The sequence below is a fragment of the Anastrepha obliqua genome, chromosome 5, assembly GCF_027943255.1.
Source record: "Anastrepha obliqua isolate idAnaObli1 chromosome 5, idAnaObli1_1.0, whole genome shotgun sequence".
NCBI classification, from domain to species: domain Eukaryota; kingdom Metazoa; phylum Arthropoda; class Insecta; order Diptera; family Tephritidae; genus Anastrepha; species Anastrepha obliqua.
This window is the reverse complement of record NC_072896.1, coordinates 56,156,830-56,175,238: the sequence shown is the minus strand read 5'-3', so window position 1 is coordinate 56,175,238 and position 18,409 is coordinate 56,156,830. Positions and strand designations below refer to the sequence as shown.

Below are 18,409 nucleotides of genomic sequence, written 5' to 3'. Positions count from 1 at the left end.
GTAATTGTTTAGTTTTTTGTCTTCTTCATGTTTCAATAGTTCTTTAATTCTTTAGCTAATTTGTTAAGTTGTTTTTTGTCATGCGGATATCTTGTAGTCTGCCATTTTTTTCTTAGTTTTCTCTTTTGGTTTATTTTTTATTGGGATAGTTTCTTTTTTATTGGGTCAGGAATGTTATATTTTGTAGTCTAAGGTTGAAGAGTTGGTGTGGATCGGCTTAGTGACATAATAGTCGTGTCATTAAAAAAAGCTATTGCAGTTTCAATATCGTGGGTAGTTTTAATGGGATTTTCCTGTCCAGGCTTTGTTCCGTTATTTCCATAGTAGCCTCCCAGTCTGTTCGATGGTTATAGGGTATCCGACTAAGTGTTAGTTGTAGGCGTTTTTGAATTGTCAGGATTATTAGTGAATGGTCAGGCGAAAGTTCAAGGCAGGATGTAATTGTCAGCATTTTTTAATTTATCGATTTGTTATGAAGAAGTCCAGCAAGTCGGGTACCTTGCTAATACAAGTTGGCCAGTAAGTAACCCACTTATAAAGTCACAGTTTAATTCTCTGATGGCGTTTATATCCTGGAATTCTTACAAAGGATTTATCACTAAAATGTGTTTCCGATACCATTAGTATGTCAATGCTATTTTGTCTGATGAAGTTTTGAGTTTCCAGTATATGTTGGCTTAGTCCGTTTGCATTCCATAAGGCTATTGTCCAGTTATTTTCTTTGATCATCCATTTTGGTGACGAGAAGTGTTGTGATGTTCATCATGTTCGACATTTGATTGATTAGCTAACTTATCATTGTTCTCAATTCTTGTATATGATCATTTTGGGGCATAGTATTTATTTTATTTGCTACTTTGTTATTTGTTGTCTGTGTTACTACTTGTGCATAAGTCCCTGAGATTTTTCTCGTGGGTTCGCTTGTGTTGTTTTGATGGTTTGGGCTTGTCTGTGGAGCAGGCATTTCCTTTTTCCGCAGAGCTGGGAAACGTTGCACTCTTAAAGATTTGTAGACCATGCACCCTTTGTAGTTTGCGGGGTGCTTCTCCTTACATAAGGCACGTTTAATGTTATCATCATTTACATTAAGAGTACAATTCGTAGTTTTGTGCGGGCCTGCACATTTAACGCAGACTGGACTTCTTGTGCAATAATTTTTTGTGTGCCCATATTTCTGGCAATGATGCACTCAGGCAAAGTCCTTTTCTGATGCGGAGGCTCAAATTTTAGTGAAGTAAGCTCGTCAAGTTATATATATTACGGGTTAATTCGAAAAAAAGCTTCATCTATTGTTTGAGAAACTTTTCTACCATGTAAAAATAATAAATAAATCTTTTTAAATGTACATACTTATTTATTTAAGGTGAAAATTATTTCCTTAGTAACAAAAGGCAATAGTTAAATTTTTACGTATTTAATGATACTTAGCGCCTACATATCTGTGCCCCGTGTCTGTAGCCATTCTTGATATATTTGTCGGTGCAAATTCAATTCGTCAAATTGATCGACAGCCCTGATAGTCAACTGACTTGTTCCATTTCATTTTAGTAGGAGCACTTGGTAGGGTTTCTGTAACCAAATGAAATGAAACATTGTCGATCATTATTCCCACTTGGCCTGGAGGTCATGACGACACACATTTAGTTTGTTATAATTATTTGGATTGAAAATGGAAGCGGGTAGACTTGAAGCCAGTGTGAGTACATGTTGGTTAATATTTTATGTATGGTAAATATTTAGGTCATAATGGCTATTATTTTAGTACAAGTCTTTTATTAAAGAGAAAGTGTCGTGGCGAGTTTAAAAAATCCGTTTATTAAGCTGAAACTACAAAAAAAATATTTATCAACATCAAAATCTTCATACACACATTTGGTTTTTCACCAATATTTCCAAACATATTTGTTGATTATTCTATTACTACTCTACATTTTGTCCATTTATGCTCACAAAAACACTCCTTCTTGAGCATTTTGGTTCAAAACCATGTGACGTATTTATAATCGACAATTTTGTCGATTTTTTACTTCTTTGTTAACTTATTTGTTACTTATAAAGTAATGTAAAGTATGTAAAAAAAAAAATTTAAAAGAAAGCAAATGTACATATTTTGGGGTCAAAAAGGGTCTTTATACTTTAATCTCGTGCAATTTAAGCGGAAAGTAATAGGCTTCAATACCTATTAATTTATGTTAAAATAAAAAATTAAGTAAGTCAATATAAATTTTTATAACAAAGGCATACACATGTATGTATTGCTTTAAAAAAACGTTCAAACATATCCATATTTACTAAAAAGTTAAAGTCAATGTTGTTTTTTGCTATAAAAGAGGATTTTTCCCTCTCCCTTTAATATGATTCGCAAGAAATTACAATAAAAATAATTCCAGAATTTGTGGGATCAAAAAATGCCGAGATCCCGGGATCCCGTTATTGACATCTCTAGTATGTGCATATCTATGTATTTTAAGAAAGTAGTGCGAAGGAGAGAGGTATATAGTGTATAGTGAACAAATACGGTCAGTTGTAGTGCAAGAAACGAATTCACATTTAAATAAATACTTTGCATGTACTTTACACATATACATACAGTGCTAAACCGTAAATACAAATACAAATTACGGAAAAAATTTAAACACTAAATAATTACAGGATTTGTGCAGTTCCACAAGTGAAAGTAAAGGAAGTGCAGTTTATCAAGCAGTGTTTTAGCGGCTAAACTAAAATAAATAAAAATACGTGCTTACCTCGTCCTTTACTAAAGTGTTGCTGCTTTATCACTTCATTGTCGCTCCTGCTGCTGCCGTCAAAGCGCAATGTCACTGTCATTCGTGCGGCTATTTTGTTGCCCGTCCCGAAATGTTCTGCATCTACTTAAATTGCCAGAGGGAAGTCGAAGCTTACAAAAAGGCTAAGCGTTGTGCGAGCAATTGAGCGTTGTGGCTTTTCAATTAAAGACTACATAAAATCAAAATTAAGAACACCCAAAGAAATATGTCTCACACTTTTAGTATTTTGCATCTCCTTTTTCAATTTCTTATACACATCCATATGCACTCACGTGTATATGTGTACAAATATTCATGAAATATTCATACAGTCTTATATAGGTATTATATACTCCGCGAAAGTTAAATAAGGACACGTTGGGATTACGAATAAAGGTTTGACATTAATGAAGATTTGAAGAGTGCGTTTTAATCGCTCTGTGGCGCGTAACCATTAACCATTGCTTGTCCTCCACACACCGCAACTTTGGCCCTTCGTGCGGTAGCAAAAAAAGCTTTGAAATCCTATTTTGCCCAACGGTTGGCACGCGCAACTGGTGATCAACATTAAACCCTTATTTTCATAAGAAAAAGATGTCTGTTGTGGAAATGCATCTATAAAGTTCAATTACAAAGAAAATTGAGACTATCCTAAGATGTACAATATTAAAATGTTGCTAAAATACTGAAAAAGCACTTAATTTGCCGACCAAATTCCTGCAATCGTTAATCCCCTCTACAAGCAAACTTACTGCACGCCACACACTTTTAGCCATTCCTCCCTTTGAAATTGTCAGATGGAGCACAAAACATTGACACATTACTTCCGTGAGTTGCTCTACACAAACAAGTGTTCGTCATTATTTTTGTTTTTCAAATAGTGGCGGTCTTTGTGTTAAAATTTAATTATTTTTCAACTTCAATATTGAATTCTTTGATTAGAAAATACAAAGTGAAAAAGAGGGTTAAGTCAATGACAACATGCACAAATGAGCATGTAGAAAAATGAATACCTTTTTTACTTTGTACACTTTGCCAAATGGAAGTTTTATATCAGTGCTGCCAACACCCGTAAAAACGATCCGGATCGTTCCAGTGGATAATGATCGTGGTTCTGAATGCGTGAGCCGAATAACCAAAGGAAGCACAATAATACGGCACGTAATTTGCTCTCCCATTCGTAATTCGCTTTTTCAATTCCAAATGTCAAATTACAATTCCCAATTATTCGTACCTTTCAAAATTTTGAGAGCGAATTACTTCGTTTATAAGCAAGAATGATAGAAAGAAGATTGCGCCCATCAGAGAGTGCGTGACGTCACGTTTTTCCGAGTTGCGCAATATTGCCAACCATTTGCTCGTTGCAATAAATTTAGTGCTTTTTTATACCGAAAGAGCGAAAATTTTGAAGTTTCGTGGTTGTTTATTTTTTTTTAATTTAACGCTACCCGAACTTTAAGTTAAAAAAAACTGTATTATTATACAAAAGAAGGTTAAAAAAGGCCACTCTGAGAAGATTTTAGTGCTAATGAAAATTAGTTGGTTCTTATAAAATTTGATATTTTGAAAGTGTGAATTTAATTTTTTGCTCCTTTTAAGGTTATGCAAGAATATTAAATGTCCCTCTCCCAACTCTTCTTAAAATTGAAAACCTTTTTACACATTTTAAAAAGCGCTTGAATTTACTGAATGCGGATTAAAACCATATACACCTCTATGGTTTCTTCCGGCCATCAATCCTTAGTGGGACATAGGACATCAAGAGGTGTATTCATTGTAAAAATAAGCCACAAAATACCAGAAAATACTAAAGAAACCATACCGACATTTTTACAAAAAGAGTACCTTGTCTAGTTACATAACCTCAAATATAGCAAATAAGTCGTTCCCTTAACAAAAGAGTCTCGCTTAACAAAAAAAAATTCATAAATTAAATTGTACATAAGCATAACACATTTATTTAAAAAAAGCGCACATTCTAAAGACAATTTGTCACGCATACAAAGTTCTTTAAGTGATTCAATAAAAATTTGGTGTTTTATTTTCTTTGAATAATAACTATATTAGAAAAAGTTAAAAAACATATGTTGTGAAAACAGTAGGTGAAATGGTTGAAGTACCACTCTAACACTCCCGAAGAAGCACTAAAACGCCATCTTGCTGCTGTTATGAAACCTCCTCCTTCCAATAGTGGTGGCCCCTCGGCAGGCAATGGCAAGCCTCCGAGGGTACTTTTGCCATGAAAAAGTTCCTCGTAAAAAATATCTGCCGTTCGGAGTGGGCTTGAATCTGTAGGTCCCTCCATTTGTTGGACAGCATCAAGACACAAACCACAAATAGGGGGAGGAGCTCGGCCAAACACCCAAAAAGGATGTACGCGCCAATATATATGTACGAGTATATATATACATATATATATATATATATGAAACCTCCAACAGGCAACCAGAGCTCTTGATGCAATAGAGAAGATTAATGGGACTTAGGTTGATGCACTGCCCTAGGCTGCCGAAGAAAGGAGCTCCCAGTGACCTTATGCGAATACCTGCCATTCCCGGACATTTACATATAAAGTGCTCAATATTCTCCTTCTCTGAAAGGTTCCCACAGCTTCTGCAATGGGGGTTAAATCCTAAGTCTATTTTGCGGGTGTGTGCCGAGCGTCCAAAGACCGGTAAAAATAGTTATGAGTTTGGAAATTGAATGGCGTGGTGCCCCCAGGAAAATGGAAAATGGAGCTCCATCTTTTCTGCGCTTTCCTGAGAAATAAGTTGTGGGATTCCCCTTTAAGAACAGTCAGGGGATGGCGATGACCAGGTAGGATGTCTCTGAGACCAATTCAGCCTTCTAGCAGGGTCATCAGAAATTTCATTTTTCCCTATATTTCTATGTCCTGGAAACCAGGTCAGAGAAATGTTACCTGCACACCCAAGCTATTTATTTGATCTCCTCCTTAAAGAAGTTGACTAGTCTGAATCTGCATCATTAGAGCATTGATCGCGGCGAAAAAATGTCAATATCTTCCTCGCCTTCACGTTCCCTAAGCATTTTGCATGTTTGCAGGATCGCAAAGATTTCTGCCTGAACGCTAACAGTATTTGACAATTTTAAGGAAAATAAAAATTGGCTGATTTAGATAAAGCCCCTGCTCCGACTACCGATTCCATTTAAGAGCCGTCAGTGAAGACAGAGGTACCAGCTTCGGTGCAGATTTTCCTCTCGTTCCAACCCTGCCGACTTGGATAAATTTCCTTGGCGCGACCGTCAAACTCCATATTGTGTTATCTGTCTAAAAGTGCTACCATGATTAAATAACGTAAAATTCGATGGTGCAAGTGCAAAACCCAATGCAGGGCAGTACTGGGGCAAGTTCTACATGCTCCGGTGATGCCAATACATGCAGTTCTTTGCACCCTTCTCGTTTTAGTGATATTATAGCCCTTCCGAAGAGCTCCCCGCCAAACCAGGCATCCATACGTTGAAATTGGCAGAACCACTACGTTGTTCATCCAAAGCACGATCTGTGGCTTAAGTCCCCATTTTTTGCAGAACATAGATTTGTAAGAGTAGAAAGGTTGGAAGAAAGTTAGTCCTTTGAAAAGTTTGTGTGAATTTCTGAATTTTATCATTTGGTTCATAACTGTTTGTAACCTTAACACTTTAAAATGGATTAACCGATTTGGCCCATTCTTTTTTTACTGAATGCAATTTCCCGCCAGGTGGCGATGAACTCGAACAAAATGGAGCAAAATTCGCCCAAATACATATATATTTTGTAGTGGACGACTGATAAAGTAATAGAAGTTTTGGCACAGTAGTAGAACATGGCATAAACTGACTAGGTTAGGTGGTTTCTTAGTCCTGGAGGATAATTGTCATGCCACTTATTTGGGCTGAAGTCTCCCCTCTAATTTCGAATGTAGTGAAACTACTTCATCTCATTAATAAATGAGGTTGGCGTTATTTTCGACCGATTTCTATTTATATTGCTATCATCTAGTACGGATGCGCCTCATTTTGTGAGTGTATCCAGCAGCAGTGAGTGTTTCCAGCGCCCCATTCAAAATAGTCTCTTGTTTTTACTTCATAAATTTGTTAATCAGGTCGCATATAGTTATGCAAGCCGGTCATATCAACTCAAGTAGGATATTTTGTGTTGTTGCTTGTGGTGTCGTAGTGTTCTTTTACAAGTCGAATGCAAAAGAATGTAGCTGAAAGTATGCAATATGAATTGATACCATCGTAGGCGATCAAGAGAAAGGTGTCCTGCTCCTCACCACATGTGAATCGAACTGCTATGTAGTTCCAGCTATTTTCACCGCATTGCGCCTGAAGTATGTAAAATATACAAAAAATCCCTATTTATACACGGAAGCCCTGCTTAGGCCAGGTCGCGGTTATAAACAAAATCGCTCGATCATCGCTAAATTGTTTTTGAAAGTCTTAAGCGAGCAGAGAAGTGATGAATTGAAATCGGCAACTACCTTAGAATTTAATATTAACTATGTATATTGATAAATTTAATTCTAAAGCTAAATCAATCAAATCAAGCGTCCGCCGTAGCCGAATGGGTTGTAGCATTACTACCGTTCGGAAGTGCATAGATTGGTAACCGCGTTCACGAGACACCAAATGATAGAACACGTTTTTTCTAATGCGGCCGGTCTTCGGCAGGTACTGGTAAACCTCCGAGAGTATTTTTGCCATAAAAACTTCCCATAACAGCCCTTGCCGCCGGGGGTGGCATAAAATTGTAGGCGCCTACATTTGTGGAAAATATCAAGACGTACGCCAGAAATGAAGCTCGGTCAAACTCCCAATAAAGAGTATATATGTATATATACATATATATGTATATATATTTCAAATAATAATAAAAATTTACTTACTTTAGACGAACAAAAAAAAATTGATAAAATCTGCGGAATATAAAATCGTATACCCAATAAACTTTTTCATTAGTACAAAACAAATAATTTTTCTTAAGGTGAAACGGTTACGGCAAAATTGATCATCGTGCGACAGTAAAATTATCCAGGAAAAATTTCATATGTACGGGAACCTGTTGCTACAATTCACTTTTTCATTTTCTCATCAATTTAATTTCTTAAAGGACTTTAAGGGTTTTAAACTTGAAAGTTGCTGCAAGCATCTTAATACACACGGACAAAGGCATGTCACCCTCTCCCGTGTAGCATTTAAACATAATAAGCCTTATAATGAGTTCCGCCCGCAAAAAAATTCACAAAGAATTAGTTGACATTTTTGATCAAATTTAAAGCGTATTCAATTGTAATATGTATAAGCTTTGCTTGAGGGCGAAAAAAATACAGAATAACGAGAAACTAGGTGACAGCTGAGAAACAATTACAATCCCCTCTAGCTGCCTGAAACTTTTTTACCATAGTACTATTTATTATTTATGTATCTTCTAATCCAATTCAATATTTTCAACTTTATGCTTACGCGATTTTCGCCGATTTTCTTTCTCGTGCTAACCGGCGCCAGTTGGAAACATCAAGTGAAACCAAATCTTTCTCCACCTGATCTATCCAACGCAGAGGAGGCATTCCTCTTCCTCTGCTACCACAAGCTGGTATCGCATCTAATGCTTCCAAAGCCGGAGCGTTTTATACATTCGGACGATATGACCCAGCCAACGTAGCCGCTGGATCTTTATTCGCTGCGCTATGTCTGCTCATCGTGCGATATTCGCCGTCGCCAACGTGCAAAGGTCGAAAAATCTTGCGCAGAATCTTTCTTCAAATGCATATTTTAAATTGTTTAAATACAGGAAAAATTCGCGAAGAACTGAATCTTCTCTATGTATTGACCCTTATATAGAGAAGGTAGAATAGATTTTTGACTATAGCGTGGTGATTGCCAATGATCTTACCCTTAAGGTAGGCATTGTGTAGTAAAAATGCTGATAGTGCCACATCATCCCACTAATCAACAGCACCAACATACAGCAAACGAAAATAATGAAAGCACCATCGTCCTCACAGCCTGCACAGATCCTCTAACCAGTTTCTTTCTAAAAGCTTGTTGTATCCCATCTGCGTACTCTCATATGCTCAGGATCTTTTCTTCTCCCGAAATCTTCTCTGCAAGCCTCATACCTACTCTTAACACCATCTTCACCTGCTACAGGATCCCTACAATCGCAACTACGATCTCCGAAGCCAATGAGTCTGGCCAACTAGTTCGAATTCGTCGCAAGAAAACACCCCAAAAAGATAGCTGGAAGAAAAAAGTAGGTAGAGAGAAACCAAGTTAAAAAACATGAGGTACTAAACGAATCCACTAAAAAGTAATATAATTTTGTGAGTTTTTCCTTTCCATTCCTTAAATCATGCTTTTGCAAATGTTCAAACAATGCATCTTTTCAATTACTATGTGTAACTGTGTTTCCAATCAAGCTAGTTTTTCTTATTGTTATTTGGAGCTGTGATACGAATATGCGCGCCGCCAAAATCTCCAATAACTCCCGGCTTCCCACTCTTTTCTTCAAATTTCCTTTCCACATCCGTTGCTGCTGTACCTTGTGCCTATTTTATGTACTCGTTCCCAATTTATATTTATCATCCATGTTGAAACATTGTTTACCACATACATATCAAGCTGTTGACAACGTTATATTATTGCTGATGTACTAAATTCACCAGGTGGCGCAAAGTTAATCAATAAATTTTGTTTTTGTATAACTTTTTTCCTAAATAAAAAAATGATTTTAAGTGATGGAAATCTTTATATTAACCGCTCCGCGATTAATTTTGGTCACCTTGTACACCAATACTTTTTACTTAGTGGCACACTTTTCCTTCCTCTTTGGTTGGTTGAAGAGACTTATGGTATATGTAAGGTGAATTTTCAAATTTCACGGGCTACGTACATTCGACTTTCGCTAATTTTTTTTTATGTTGGTACACTCGTCTCGAAGATAAGTTCACGGTTTTAGCAATATATTCGTAGCATGTTCAGTTTGTTTGTGAGAGGCATAAATAAGACAAGTGTTTTTAGTGTTCAGCGATTTTCTGCTATCGCAAAAAATTGATCACAGAAGTTGCATCAAATTTTGAGTAAAAAATGAAATTAGGTGTTCAAAAATACTTGAAATGTTAACAGTAGCATACGGTGAGAGTACTCTGAATCAAAAAAATGTTTACAAGTGATACAAGCATTTCCAAGAAGGTCAAGAAGATGTGAATGACGACGTTCGCTCTGGACGCCCCAGCACATTCAGAACCGATGAAAATGTTGAGAAAGTGAAAAAAAGAATTGCTGAATTTTGACCAAAAACAACGTCGCATAAACATCGCTCAGGAATTGTTGAATGACGTCAACGACGATCCAGATTTGCTTAAAAGGGTCATAACTGGTGACGAATCATGAGTGTATGATTATGACATCGAAACCAAAGCCCAATCGTTCCAATGGAAGAAAAAGCACGCCAAGTTCGATCAAGTGTCAAGCTTTTGCTCACTGTTTTCTTCGATTAGAATGGCGTAGTGCAGGAGTTCTTACAACAAGGTCGTACGGTAAATAAGGAATATAACCATGAAGTTATGCGCCGTTTGCGTGAAGGAATACGAAGAAAAAACCCGGAATTGTGGAATAAAATCCATGGCTTTTACATCATGATAATGCTCCTGCTAACTCATCTTTGCTTGTGAGAAATTAATTGGCCAAAAACAACACCGTTATCATGCCTCAGCCACCGTATTCATTAGATTTGGCCCCCTGCGATTTTTTTCTGTTCCTAAGATTGAAGAAACCACTGGAACGACGGCGCTTTGCGACGATTGAGGAGATAAAAACCGAATCGCTGAAAGACATCAAGGACATACCAAAAAGTGCATATCAGAACTGCTTTGAGGATTGAAAAAACGCTGGTACGGTCATAAGCATTTTCAGTGTTTTTTGATTACCTCCATCTCATTTACAAATAAAAGGACATTTTCTAAATTTGAAATATTTCCTTTCACTGGGAAAGTGCCGCCAACTAACTAATTAAGTCCTTCCATACAAATGTCATTTTCAAAGTACTGCCAAAGTATATTTATTTATGCCTACTTCATCTATTCGCCACTCGCCAACACAAAGCAAAGCGAATACGACTATTAAGCGAAAAGTGAAAGTGAAACTCTTCATAAGGCTGAATACGTTCGTTTCACACATAATTTAGAAAACTTACCAGCATTGTATACAAAGAAATATTTTAATTTGCTTATTTATCTGCTATTTATATTTTTTAAATTGAAATAAAATATATTAAACATGCACTTGCTGATATGGCACTACCACAAAAGAAATTAAGTCATATATATATGCTCTGCTACTGTGCGAAACCGAGCCAGGTCGCTAGTATTTTAAACCAAAAGATGTTTACGAATGTTTTAGCAAATTCTTACGATTTAAAAATAAGGATTCCAATAGCACATACTTTTCGCGGATACACCTTGTTTATACGCACGCATTATACTCTTTGAATAATGAAGAATTAAAGCAAAAGTGATATCATAGGGATACGATTGTGTTCATATGTACATACATATTTTTTAGATTTATATTAAGATTGGAACATTTTTATTAAAGGTGTTAATATCACCCATTTGCAGCAAGAGTATCATATTCTACTAAGAAAAAAAATTGTGTAAAAAAATATTCAAAAATGACCACCAGTTCTTATTTCATGCTGTATAAAAAATTCAGGTCGACATCTCATTAGATGAAAATGTGTATTTACTTTTACTTAGGGAACCATAGCAACTTTAAAACTTTGAAGCCATTTTTCTCAACATTTTCATTTTCGGATCACGACACTCTTACAGCAAGTGCGTGTTATGTATAAATCTTTTTGGGTTAATAAATATTCAGATTCGTTAAATGGCTTTGTATAATCTACAGAAGCCTTTTTTTACAATTTAAAAGGATCAAATAATTTCCTATATATTTCTGGAATTCTTAATAATATCTGTACATTTTTTTTAAATATTATATATTCACTCTTTTTTTAATCAAAATCACAACCTAAACGCTCCGAACACATATAGAAATATAGTTTAGTTTATCAGTTTTAGTGACAAATTTTCGTCAAGCTGGCTTTGAAGGCTAGTATTAACTTCACAATCGTGTTTCGCCAGCAGCATGCATTTGGCTTGCCCTGAAATGTTGCCACCAACATTGATTGTCAAATGAGAAGAAATGTCAAACTTATGAGTGTTGCCCCGAAGTAATTGGCAATTTTTTGTGAGAAAAGTTTTTTTCAAACATATTAACAAACATATGTGTATATATTGACACAAAAAAAATATTAAGAAGATTTACTTACACTCTTTGCGAAGACATTTCACCAAAAAATGCCATAGCTTTGGAGAATTCGAACTCAGACACCTGACTCCCAAACGAATTGTAAGTTTTCGCTCAATTTTAAATGGCATATGCATTTTAAATAGGTGTGAAAAATGTTGCCGGTACTACTATGCTGTGAGATGCATATGAAATTTCACTAATTTTTTCAGCCCTTTCTCGTGAAACGCAAACTTAATACTATGCTTAAGCGAAAAAGCCGGCTCAAACTCGACTATGATTCATTTCACGAATTCAATTAATGCTCCTATGCCATAAACCGCATCGATTATTGAAATCACAACACTCAAGTGTCCGCCATAAAATCGATTTTATGATATCTTTAGTTTATTCTCTTAGTAACAAATGACTTAAGTACTAAATATCAATTTTAAAACTGCATATTAAAGATACATTTTAGAAACGGTAAAATTTCGCTATTTATCAGTGTGCATACCTGTTGAAACGAGATTTGTCGCAGGAAACTGTAGGGCACCTATAATTTCAGAAAGTTTGTAATTCTTATGCTCGACAAATTTTTAAACAGCTGCAAATCAAAGCGCACTTAGAGGTGTAGATTTATTCTTCAAGTACAATGTTCGAAAAATCATTTTCAATGGTTTAATCACGAAAGGGAAAATCTAAAACTATAAAGACCTTTTGCTTTGATTTGAAAGAAAATAATTTACCTTTGGAAATTCCCTTTAACATTAAACACTAATAGCGAAGGAGAAGTTCACCATATATACATAAATAATATTCCTTTAAACTCGGTTTAAACTTCTATTTAGTGTTTATGGACATGCACAATCATCCAATTTTACGTATATACTCATGGTTATTTTGTTATGCATTTTTATACGTATTTGTTGTTACTATCACAATAAACAAAAACATCTTAGTATTCGGATACACTTACGTAAAATTGTACTATTGTATATAAGCAAAATGCGATGTTGCATATTTTATATGAGAAAAGAACATGAACAGAATAAATTCTCTGAAAAGAAAACACCATTAGTTCCTTAAACACTTCTTCGACAGTTCCTTAATTGGCTAAATATTTTTGAAGAGAATTCTAATTAGATCTTGACCTAACTACAGAAGTTTAAGTGCACATTTTTATAAGAACCTAATAAAGTGAATCCTCGGCTAATGAAAACAATTCGTTCCCTTATATAAATCAGTGTAAAATAAAGTAATAAAGTAAAAGTTCAAAAAGTTCACACCAAAATATTTCAAAATCAACTTTTATTGGCACTCATATTACATATATTTATGTATCAGCATTTTTAAGAAATGAGAACACATACATAGGACGAATAAAAAATAATATTTTTTATGACACCAACATGCATGCCTAGTTCTTATTTAACAAAAAGCTGCCTAAACTCGTTTGGTTTTAGCGACGCTTCAATATTTGGGGAAAATGTGACACAGCGTTATCATTGAATCGATCTATTGCACATTTAGTCACTGTCTGATTGGGGTGATGCTTTTTTAATGTGTGATGCCACAGCCTCTCATGCTTTGAACATTTCTATAAGTGTCCTAGACAGCTGTATTGTTACTTTTTCATCTGTGAACATCTCCTCCACACCTTCTTACTTGCAAATCCATAAGCTCTTCGTTGACAAGCTCATCTCTGCGCTCTATCATAAGTTCATTGATATCATTTTTAACCGCATATATACAATAGTATGTAGTCCCATCTGGTTAGCCAAAAATATACTACTGGGTTCTTGGGCACTGTGAGGAGCCCTTCAACTGCAATTAACATATCGTTCGGGGTTAGTTTCGTACAGTAAAATTCTACAATTCTCTTGGTAACATTTTTCCATGCCTTTTCAATAATTTTGATACAGACAATGATGTGAAATTTCTAAAACTCTCTTAGAATGGGATTGGTTGAGATATATTTTGATATGAATAAAGTACGCCATAGATCAGCCACACCAAAACCTTGCATATGAATATTTTTCAATAATATTAAGCTCCTTCTACCTAATATTTTCTTTTTTTTCAGATTCCTTTGAAGCATTATGCAGTATTTCTTCGACTTTTGCTTGATTTGTTCGTCGCGAATAATTTTTTTTACAAAGGGTGCCTTCTATTTACGTTTTCCAACATCAACTTACAATAGACAGAAGCTTTTCAGTAGGCTCAAATTTTCACTGGCAATATCAATATTACCATCTCGAAAAGAAAGAAAACTAAGGGAATATTTCTGTATGAAACGTATTTGGCTTTTGACGATGAAGCCTTTATGAGGGCTTATACCATACGACACTTCTCGAGGCATAATTACTTGCGATGAAAATGAGAGAAAATTTTTTAAAAACATGCAAGAATAAAAAAAATATCTTTTGTCCTTTATTTTAATATCAATAGCAATATTACCTGTGTTCGAAAAATATGCTTAGCCCATGGTGTAATAACCAGATGAAGTAAGTAGGCAGACTACCTTTTCTATTCCTGACATTTGGCTGTCTTATAGAAACAATATTACTTATTGAAATCTTTAATTTAATTCCGATATTAATTTTAAACAATTTATACTACGTAAAATTGTCATTTTGTCACTTTTTCCGTTTATATTATATAAAGAAAAATATTTATTTTTCATGGTTTTAACTAATTATGAAGAGTGACAAAATGTCAAGATATAGCTGGGCAATTTGCTGCAAAACTATGAAAAGAATACCAAAAAATGTGATCAAAAAGTTCCTGGAACAATCTCCATCTCTCCATGATTTGAGCTAAGGTATGTTTGTTCTTTTGTTTTGTTCCCCCGATCCCATCGAGGATGACGAACGTAGTTGCAGGCCGTTGACATTGAAACCTGATGAAAACATCAATAAAGTCAAAGAAAAGTTGCTGAATAATCGCAAGAGGCTTGAGCAGACTTGAACATCAGTGCTTATCGATCAGTGTAGAACATTTTAGTTAATGATTTGGGTTTGCGCTGTATTGCTGCAAAGTTGGCCGTTATTCTCAAAGGGCCTGAATTTCATACAAAAAAGGAAACGCTTTGATTGATATTGCCAAAGATATGATTTCCAAAGCTTAATTACGCACCATTAGAAATGAGACATAGGCTTATAAGTACGACACACAATCCAGACATCAGACTCGTGAGTGGCGAGCTCCGAGTGAAACAAGAAAAACCACGTCGTTTTCAGTTAAAAGAGAGAGCGGTGCTCATGGTTTTGGTGGATTACAATGGAATTGTTAGACCAGAATTTTTGCCAGAAGATCAGACAGTTGATAAATACTATTACCACATCATGGGGGCCAATCCAACACAAACTAAGAGGGAAGCTCCATATGAGGATTGGCTAGCCATTGATCCCCTTTACGGCAAAATTGGTGGCTATCCAATCACCATATGAAGATCACTGTACCGACGGTCGGGAAATGAACGGATGTGGCTATCTTCCTGTTACCTCGCACATGACCATGAGGAGCTACCGAGATTAATATTCAAAGATCTGGTAGCGCAGGCGCAGAAACAAGCTAATTATTGGTGCGGATGTAAATGCGCATCACGAGATATGGGTCAGTACTGATACTAACGCTAGAGGTAAGGCTATAAAGATGCTCTGAGAATCTACAAGAAGGAAATCAGAAATGCCCAAAAGCAATCTTGGAAATCCTTTTGTGAAGAGGTTGAGGGGGCAACTGAGACCTCCAGACTTCATAAGATTTTAGCGGGAAATCCTTAAAATTGGGAACTGCTACAGAAAAGTGATGGTATTTTCACTACAACCAGTAAAGAGTCTTTAGAACTTTTACTCGACATTAATTTTCCAGGCTGCTCAGACATTACTGGGCATGACATGGAAGATACAGAACACTGTCGGCTCTTATGGGCGCTTTCAATCGAACCCTTTCAAACCTTTTAAGTCACCGGGTCCAGATGGCATTTACCCGCTGGAACTGCAAAAGGCCGCCGGATATCTAGCACACTGGCTAATAGCAATCTTCAAAGGTTGCTTTCTTTACGGTCATATACCTCTTAAGTGGAGACAAGTCAAAATTGTTTTCATTCCAATTACTGCAGCACTCACTGATCTTGAGGTAGAACCGGCCTAGGTAGGCTTTATTGCAAAATGCTAAAAAGCAGAAACATTGAAGCGAAACTAGGAGAATCGGTGCTCAGGAGATTAGTTAGTAGGTGTACACCGCAAGGTGGAGTCCTCTCACCGTTTTTATGGAACGCAGTTGTAAACAAACTTCTGTTAATACTGGAATCGGTGGGCTGTAAGGTGATAGCTTACGCCGATGATGTTGTTATTGCTGTCTCTGGTAAATTTGTATCTACATTAAGAGACCTAATACAAAATGCTCTAGATACACTAGGTGGGCAGAAAAGTGTGGTCTAGGAGTCAACCCAGGCCAAACACAACTCATATTGTTCACTAGGAAACACATAATCTCTGAGCTAAGTCCAATTATGCTCAAGGGGGACGCTCTTGTGATTTCGGAAGAAACCAAGTACATGGGACTAAACATAGATAGGAAACTGACTTGGAAGTCAAACATCTTAGAGAGAGTTAGGAAAGCAAACCTAGCTTTTTATGACTATAAGAGAGCTTTAGGTAAGACCTGGGGAATTAAACCTCAGGTTGCTCATTGGCTTTACACTGCTGTCGTCAGACCCATTCTTCTATATGGAAATGTTGTCTGGTGGTGTGCTATGCAGAAAAAAACCTATTCTAATTTATTGAATAAGGTGCAGAGATCAGCGGAATTAGCAATATGTGGCGTCATCCTACACGGATATACCCAGAGACTTAGATTATCACCCTCCCATTCTTTTCTTCGAAAGAAATTTCCTAATGAAAATCCCTTCTAGACTGGAATGGCTTGAAAAAGATCCAACACCCGTTAATACACCCGTTAAGATCTACACGGACGGATCTAAAATGGACGCCGGTGTAGGATCAGGGTTATTTTGCGAAGAGCTTTCTATTAGTGAATCCTTTAAACTACCGGATCACTGTAGTGTTTTTCAAGCGGAACTAAACGCTATTCATGAAGCCTTAAAATGGTTAAAGATAAACAGAATATCATCAACGGATATCTGCATTCTATCGGACAGCCAAGCTGCCCTACGAGCCCTGGATGCATTCCAAACAACATCAAGGAGTGTCTTACGTTGTCGCCAATCTCTAAATGAGATGGCCGAGCAATATCGTATTATCTTATGCTGGGTTCCATTCCCCAGATATATACCAGGGAACTGTAGGACAGACCAACTTGCAAGAGAAGGTACCTAAGTAATTTTATGGAGATACCTCTCGCAACTTGTAAGCTTCTCATTAAGGACGAACTACGGCGGCCGCTGTAGCCGAATGGGTTGGTGCGTGACTACCATTCGGAATCCACCGTGAGAACGTCGGTTCGAATCTCGGTGAAAGACCAAAATTGAAAAAAAAAACATTTTTCTAATAGTGGTCGGCCCTAGGCAGGCAATGGCAAACCTTCGAGTGTATTTCTGCCATGAAAAAGCTCCTCATAAAAATATCTGCCGTTCGGAGTCGGCTTGAAACTGTAGGTCCCTCCATATGTGGAACAACATCAAGGCGCACACCACAAATAGGAGGAGGAGCTCGGCCAAACAGCAAAAAAGAGTGTAAGCGCCAATTATATACATATATATAATCAGTTCTGCAAATCAAATATGGATTAGCGTTAACACCTGTGAAATTGCCAGGCACAAACATGGCCGAGGCTAAACTTACGTCTGTCCAAGAGTATTATAAAACTGAGTAGACTTCAAATCAGGACCTTAGTAGGGGCCCTCACGGGACATTGTCTCATAGGAAATCATGCCAGGAGATTAGGCGTTTACACGCATTATTTCTGTCGTAGCTGCAGAATTAAAGAGGAGTTGGAAACAATTCAACACCTTTTTTGCACATGCGCAGCTCTAGCCAGAAGCAGGAACCGATTTTTAAAATCCTACTTCCGAACGAATATAGATAATCTATACACTTTAGGTACCAACAACCTTTTACGCTTTGTCAAAAGCTCAGGATGGTTCAATATGGAGAGGGAAATGTAGCCCAGCCCCCGCGGCTTACAACGGACCCATTTCGTGGTCTAAGTGGCATCGTTGTCTCTATGTGCGATGCGGTTGCCAAACCTAACCTAATCTAACCTATACCAGTAATTTAATTTATTTAATATCGGTTTAATAGTAGTAATATTTACAATTTTATTTAATCTTATATAATATTGAATTTATTTTCCAGCTCGTAGATACTCAAGTTTCTGCCACTTTC

At 36.5% G+C, this 18,409-nt stretch overlaps 1 protein-coding gene across 2 annotated transcripts in view; it reads right to left on the bottom strand.

The window, feature by feature from the left end:
- Positions 1-18,409, bottom strand: part of LOC129248218 (uncharacterized) — a 138,047-nt gene that overhangs the window by 86,942 nt on the left and 32,696 nt on the right. The gene's annotated exons all lie outside the window — the stretch shown is intronic.